We start from the raw sequence: 7,322 nt of genomic DNA, 5'->3' as shown, positions 1-7,322 counted from the left end.
CTACAAGAAGAAACCCAGCCCAGTCACGGACCAGGATGTCTTGCTCCCAGGCAGACTAAATAACTTTTTTGCCCGCTTTGAGGACAATACAGTGCCACTGACACGGCCTGCAACGAAAACATGCGGTCTCTCCTTCACTGCAGCCGAGGTGAGTAAGACATTTAAATGTGTTAACCCTCGCAAGGCTGCAGGCCCAGACGGCATCCCCAGCCGCGCCCTCAGAGCATGCGCAGACCAGCTGGCCGGTGTGTTTACGGACATATTCAATCAATCCCTATCCCAGTCTGTTGTTCCCACATGCTTCAAGAGGGCCACCATTGTTCCTGTTCCCAAGAAAGCTAAGGTAACTGAGCTAAACGACTACCGCCCCGTAGCACTCACTTCCGTCATCATGAAGTGCTTTGAGAGACTAGTCAAGGATATCCATATCACCATATCACCTCCACCCTACCTGACACCCTAGACCCACTCCAATTTGCTTACCGCCCAAATAGGTCCACAGACGATGCAATCTCAACCACACTGCACACTGCCCTAACCCACCTGGACAAGAGGAATACCTATGTGAGAATGCTGTTCATCGACTACAGCTCGGCATTCAACACCATAGTACCCTCCAAGCTCGTCATCAAGCTTGAGACCCTGGGTCTCGACCCCGCCCTGTGCAACTGGGTACTGGACTTCCTGACGGGCCGCCCCCAGGTGGTGAGGGTAGGCAACAACATCTCCTCCCCGCTGATCCTCAACACGGGGGCCCCACAAGGGTGCGTTCTGAGCCCTCTCCTGTACTCCCTGTTCACCCACGACTGCGTGGCCATGCACGCCTCCAACTCAATCATCAAGTTTGCGGACGACACAACAGTGGTAGGCTTGATTACCAACAACGACGAGACGGCCTACAGGGAGGAGGTGAGGGCCCTCGGAGTGTGGTGTCAGGAAAATAACCTCACACTCAACGGCAACAAAACTAAGGAGATGATTGTGGACTACAGGAAACAGCAGAGGGAACACCCCCCTATCCACATCGATGGAACAGTAGTGGAGAGGGTAGCAAGTTTTAAGTTCCTCGGCATACACATCACAGACAAACTGAATTGGTCCACTCACACTGACAGAGTCGTGAAGAAGGCGCAGCAGCGCCTCTTCAACCTCAGGGGGCTGAAGAAATTTGGCTTGTCACCAAAAGCACTCACAAACTTCTACAGATGCACAATCGAGAGCATCCTGGCGGGCTGTATCACCGCCTGGTACGGCAACTGCTCCGCCCTCAACCGTAAGGCTCTCCAGAGGGTAGTGAGGTCTGCACAAACTACCTGCCCTCCAGGACACCTACACCACCCGATGTTACAGGAAGGCCATAAAGATCATCAAGGACATCAACCACCCGAACCACTGCCTGTTCACCCCGCTATCATCCAGAAGGCGAGGTCAGTACAGGTGCATCAAAGCTGGGACCGAGAGACTGAAAAACAGCTTCTATCTCAAGGCCATCAGACTGTTAAACAGCCACCACTAACATTGAGTGGCTGCTGCCAACACACTGTCATTGACACTGACCCAACTCCAGCCACTTTAATAATGGAATTGATGGGAAATGTTGGTATATCACTAGCCACTTTAAACAATGCTACCTTAACTAATGTTACTTACCCTACATTATTCATCTCATATGCATACGTATATACTGTACTCTATCAACATCCTTGTCTAATACATGTATCACTAGCCACTTTAACTATGACACTTTGTTTACTTTGTTTGGTTCTCATCTCATATGATATACTGTATCATACCATCTACTGTATGCTGCCCTGTACCATCACTCATTCATATATCCTTAAATGTACATGTTCCTTATCCCCTTACACTGTGTATAAGACAGTAGTTTTGGAATTGTTAGTTAGATTACTTGTTGGTTATCACTGCATTGTCGGAACTAGAAGCACAAGCATTTCGCTACACTCGCATTAACATCTGCTAACCATGTGTATGTGACAAATAACATTTGATTTGATTTGGTTTGATTTGATTTTGATTTGATGAATCAACCTATAGGGAGGAGGTCCCCACTTGTCCAAATGTTCCTTGTTTTACTGTCCTTCTGAGGACTTCTGGTTCCCACAAGGATAGTAAAACCAAACACACACACACACACACACACACAGGCTACACAATTACTGTTATCAGACTCTTATTTAATACTGCACAATTTAAACACTCGGCCCCCCCCAAACCACTTTTCTCTGATACATGTGTAAATATTGTTCTTGCTGTAATATACTTATGCTAAAATGTTTATTCTTCTTGACTGGGAAATGTACATTATGTTTGTATTCTTATGTATTATTGTTGTTGCATTGTAGAGAAGGAACCAGCAAGTAAACATTTGGTTTGGACGGTGTTTGCCATGATTATCCTTGAAAACACTTGTAATGGCTGATGCATTTGGTGCTGTTCTTCTTCTCTTGTAAACACAAGACAGCAGGACTCTGGTCCTGTTTACGTTGATCAGGCTGTTTGTTTAGCAGCCTAGATATACAAAACATAGACTGGCAGCCTTTTGTGTTAAAAAAAATAAATAATAATAAGTCTACCTGCCGTTTAGTTTAGTCACCTGTGATTCAGCCTAGACGTACTTTATACGGACAACTACCAGATAACATCTGATGAATCATTTAATTCATAAAACTGGGACAATTTACATTGATCCCCCCTCCCCACTCCTCCTCCCTCCCTTTTCTACACTGCTGCTACTCGCTGTTTGTTTGATATCTATACATAGTCACGTCGCCCCCACCTACATGTAGATTACCTCAACTAAACTGTACCGTTATACCCTGTATATAGCCTCCACATTGACTCTGTACCGTAATACCCTGTATATAGCCTCCACATTGACTCTGTACCAGTACCCCCTGTATATAGCCTCCACATTGACTCTGTACCAGTACCCCCTGTATATAGCCTCCACATTGACTCTGTACCGTAATACCCTGTATATAGCCTCCACATTGACTCTGTACCGTAATACCCTGTATATAGCCTCCACATTGACTCTGTACCGTAATACCCTGTATATAGCCTCCACATTGACTCTGTACTGGTACCCCCTGTATATAGTCTCCACATTGACTCTGTACCGATACCCCCTGTATATAGTCTCCACATTGACTCTGTACCGGTACCCCTGTATATAGTCTCCACATTGACTCTGTACCGTACCCCCTGTATATAGTCTCCACATTGACTCTGTACCGTACCCCTGTATATAGTCTCCACATTGACTCTGTACCGGTACCCCCTGTATATAGCCTCCACATTGACTCTGTACCATAATACCCTGTATATAGTCTCCACATTGACTCTGTACCGGTACCCCCTGTATATAGCCTCCACATTGACTCTGTACCGGTACCCCTGTATATAGCCTCCACATTGACTCTGTACCGTAATACCCTGTATATAGCCTCCACATTGACTCTGTACCGGTACCCCCTGTATATAGCCTCCACATTGACTCTGTACCGTAATACCCTGTATATAGCCTCCACATTGACTCTGTACCGTAATACCCTGTATATAGCCTCCACATTGACTCTGTACCGGTACCCCTGTATATAGTCTCCACATTGACTCTGTACTGGTACCCCCTGTATATAGCCTCCACATTGACTCTGTACCGGTACCCCTGTATATAGCCTCCACATTGACTCTGTACTGGTACCCCCTGTATATAGCCTCCACATTGACTCTGTACTGGTACCCCTGTATATAGCCTCCACATTGACTCTGTACCGGTACCCCCTGTATATAGCCTCCACATTGACTCTGTACCGGTACCCCTGTATATAGCCTCCACATTGACTCTGTACCGGTACCCCTGTATATAGCCTCCACATTGACTCTGTACCGGTACCCCTGTATATAGCCTCCACATTGACTCTGTACCGTAATACCCTGTATATAGCCTCCACATTGACTCTGTACCGTAATACCCTGTATATAGCCTCCACATTGACTCTGTACCGGTACCCCTGTATATAGCCTCCACATTGACTCTGTACCGTAATACCCTGTATATAGTCTCCACATTGACTCTGTACCGGTACCCCTGTATATAGCCTCCACATTGACTCTGTACCGTACCCCTGTATATAGCCTCCACATTGACTCTGTACCGGTACCCCTGTATATAGCCTCCACATTGACTCTGTACCGGTACCCCTGTATATAGCCTCCACATTGACTCTGTACTGGTACCCCTGTATATAGCCTCCACATTGACTCTGTACCGTAATACCTGTATATAGCCTCCACATTGACTCTGTACTGGTACCCCCTGTATATAGCCTCCACATTGACTCTGTACCGGTACCCCTGTATATAGCCTCCCATTGACTCTGTACCGTAATACCTGTATATAGCCTCCACATTGACTCTGTACCGGTACCCTGTATATAGCCTCCACATTGACTCTGTACTGTAATACCCTGTATATAGCCTCCACATTGACTCTGTACCGGTACCCCTGTATATAGCCTCCACATTGACTCTGTACCGTAATACCCTGTATATAGCCTCCACATTGACTCTGTACCGGTACCCCTGTATATAGCCTCCACATTGACTCTGTACCGTAATACCCTGTATATAGCCTCCACATTGACTCTGTACCGGTACCCCTGTATATAGCCTCCACATTGACTCTGTACCGGTACCCCTGTATATAGCCTCCACATTGACTCTGTACCGGTACCCCTGTATATAGCCTCCACATTGACTCTGTACCGGTACCCCTGTATATAGCCTCCACATTGACTCTGTACTGGTACCCCCTGTATATAGCCTCCACATTGACTCTGTACCGGTACCCCCCTGTATATAGCCTCCACATTGACTCTGTACCGGTACCCCCTGTATATAGCCTCCACATTGACTCTGTACCGTAACACCCTGTATATAGCCTCCACATTGACTCTGTACTGTAATACCCTGTATATAGCCTCCACATTGACTCTGTACCGGTACCCCCTGTATATAGCCTCCACATTGACTCTGTACCGTAATACCCTGTATATAGCCTCCACATTGACTCTGTACCGGTACCCCCTGTATATAGCCTCCACATTGACTCTGTACCGGTACCCCTGTATATAGCCTCCACATTGACTCTGTACCGTAATACCCTGTATATAGCCTCCACATTGACTCTGTACCGGTACCCCCTGTATATAGCCTCCACATTGACTCTGTACTGTAATACCCTGTATATAGCCTCCACATTGACTCTGTACCGGTACCCCCTGTATATAGCCTCCACATTGACTCTGTACCGTAATACCCTGTATATAGCCTCCACATTGACTCTGTACCGTAATACCCTGTATATAGCCTCCACATTGACTCTGTACTGTAATACCCTGTATATAGCCTCCACATTGACTCTGTACCGTAATACCCTGTATATAGCCTCCACATTGACTCTGTACTGTAATACCCTGTATGTAGCCTCCACATTGACTCTGTACCGTAATACCCTGTATATAGCCTCCACATTGACTCTGTACCGGTACCCCTGTATATAGTCTCCACATTGACTCTGTACTGTAATACCCTGTATGTAGCCTCCACATTGACTCTGTACCGGTACCCCTGTATATAGCCTCCACATTGACTCTGTACCGGTACCCCCTGTATATAGCCTCCACATTGACTCTGTACCGGTACCCCCTGTATATAGTCTCCACATTGACTCTGTACTGTAATACCCTGTATGTAGCCTCCACATTGACTCTGTACCGGTAATACCCTGTATATAGCCTCCACATTGACTCTGTACTGGTACCCCCTGTATATAGCCTCCACATTGACTCTGTACCGGTACCCCTGTATATAGCCTCCACATTGACTCTGTACCGGTACCCCTGTATATAGCCCCCACATTGACTCTGTACCGGTACCCCCTGTATATAGCCTCCACATTGACTCTGTACCGTAACACCCTGTATATAGCCTCCACATTGACTCTGTACCGTACCCCTGTATATAGCCTCCACATTGACTCTGTACCGTAATACCCTGTATATAGCCTCCACATTGACTCTGTACCGGTACCCCTGTATATAGCCTCCACATTGACTCTGTACCGGTACCCCCTGTATATAGTCTCCACATTGACTCTGTACCGGTACCCCCTGTATATAGCCTCCACATTGACTCTGTACCGGTACCCCCTGTATATAGCCTCCACATTGACTCTGTACCGTAACACCCTGTATATAGCCTCCACATTGACTCTGTACCGGTACCCCTGTATATAGCCTCCACATTGACTCTGTACCGTAATACCCTGTATATAGCCTCCACATTGACTCTGTACCGGTACCCCCTGTATATAGCCTCCACATTGACTCTGTACCGGTACCCCCTGTATATAGCCTCCACATTGACTCTGTACCGGTTCCCCTGTATATAGCCCCCACATTGACTCTGTACAAGTACCCCTGTATATAGCCTCCACATTGACTCTGTACCGGTACCCCTGTATATAGCCTCCACATTGACTCTGTACCGTAACACCCTGTATATAGCCTCCACATTGACTCTGTACTGGTACCCCTGTATATAGCCTCCACATTGACTCTGTACCGGTACCCCTGTATATAGCCTCCACATTGACTCTGTACCGGTACCCCCTGTATATAGCCTCCACATTGACTCTGTACTGGTACCCCTGTATATAGTCTCCACATTGACTCTGTACCGGTACCCCTGTATATAGCCTCCACATTGACTCTGTACCGGTACCCCTGTATATAGCCTCCACATTGACTCTGTACCGGTACCCCTGTATATAGCCTCCACATTGACTCTGTACCGTAACACCCAGTATATAGTCCCACATTGACTCTGTACCGTAATACTCTGTATATAGCCTCCACATTGACTCTGTACCGTAATACCTGTATATAGTCTCCACATTGACTCTGTACCGGTACCCCTGTATATAGTCTCCACATTGACTCTGTACCGTACCCCTGTATATAGTCTCCACATTGACTCTGTACCGGTACCCCTGTATATAGTCTCCACATTGACTCTGTACCGGTACCCCTGTATATAGTCTCCATATTGACTCTGTACCGTACCCCCTGTATATAGTCTCCACATTGACTCTGTACCGGTACCCCCTGTATATAGTCTCCACATTGACTCTGTACCGGTACCCCCTGTATATAGCCTCCACATTGACTCTGTACCGTAATACCCTGTATATAGTCTCCACATTGACTCTGTACCGTAATACTCTGTATATAGTCTCC

This window comes from Oncorhynchus gorbuscha, linkage group LG02, assembly GCF_021184085.1.
Source record: "Oncorhynchus gorbuscha isolate QuinsamMale2020 ecotype Even-year linkage group LG02, OgorEven_v1.0, whole genome shotgun sequence".
Taxonomy (NCBI): domain Eukaryota; kingdom Metazoa; phylum Chordata; class Actinopteri; order Salmoniformes; family Salmonidae; genus Oncorhynchus; species Oncorhynchus gorbuscha.
This window is presented reverse-complemented; position numbering follows the sequence as displayed.